Here is an 880-nt window from a genome sequence, read left to right on the forward strand (position 1 = left end):
AGGTGCAAGCCCACTTCCTCCAGGCAACCTTCCAGGAGCCCCTGAGTCTTGGTCAGGGGTAGCCCCAGCCTGTGAGCTCTGCCAGGACAGGGCTGTGGCTGATTCCCGCCTGGTCTGAAGTTGAGGGCCAAGTCCCAGTGTTGGGAAAGGCTTGGTACCTCCCTTGGCCCCAATCCAGCAGACAAGTTAGACCAGGTGACAAAATTCCAGTGTGACCTTTGATCTCAGAGGGTCCCTGTGAAAGTTTCCCTCCTACACCCAGGAGAGTGAGGATGTGTTAAACTAGCATTGAGAGATTGCTGTCAAATCTCAGCTCTCAGGCCTGGAAGGGCCTTTGAAAATCATGAGGAAACATTGTGGGGCATAGAGAAAAGTCCCGAGTTCAAATTCCTGCTCCTGTGTGATCTTGGACACCTGGCTTATTTTCTCTGAGTCTTGGCTTCCTTACGTCTATAGTGGGATCACTGACATCTGCTCCTTGCAGAGTTGTTAACTATCCCGTGAGATCACGTCAGGTACATGCCTGGTATATGGTTACAACTCATTAAATGATAGGCGTGGGGTTTGTTTTTGTTTTCACAAAACGCGGAACTGTAAACCTTCATTTTGAGATGAGACAGGGATCAGAGAGCTTTTGGGCCTCATCCAAGGCCACTCAGGGACACACAGACGTAGGACTCACAGGAGCACCAAATCACGGAAGGGCACACGGAGGGGGCAGGAGGGCAGAAGCCATTCAGCTCGGCCTTTAGTCAGGAACTCCAGGAGCACGTGGTCTTGTGAGATTCCAGACTCGGGGGCCTCTCTCTGGAGGCTGTGATTTGTGAGTCCAGGGTAAGGCCAAGGAATCTGTATTTTCAACAACTACCCCCCCCCCCCC

This window comes from Lipotes vexillifer, unplaced genomic scaffold, assembly GCF_000442215.2.
Source record: "Lipotes vexillifer unplaced genomic scaffold, Lipotes_vexillifer_v1.1 scaffold382, whole genome shotgun sequence".
Lineage (NCBI taxonomy): Eukaryota > Metazoa > Chordata > Mammalia > Artiodactyla > Lipotidae > Lipotes > Lipotes vexillifer.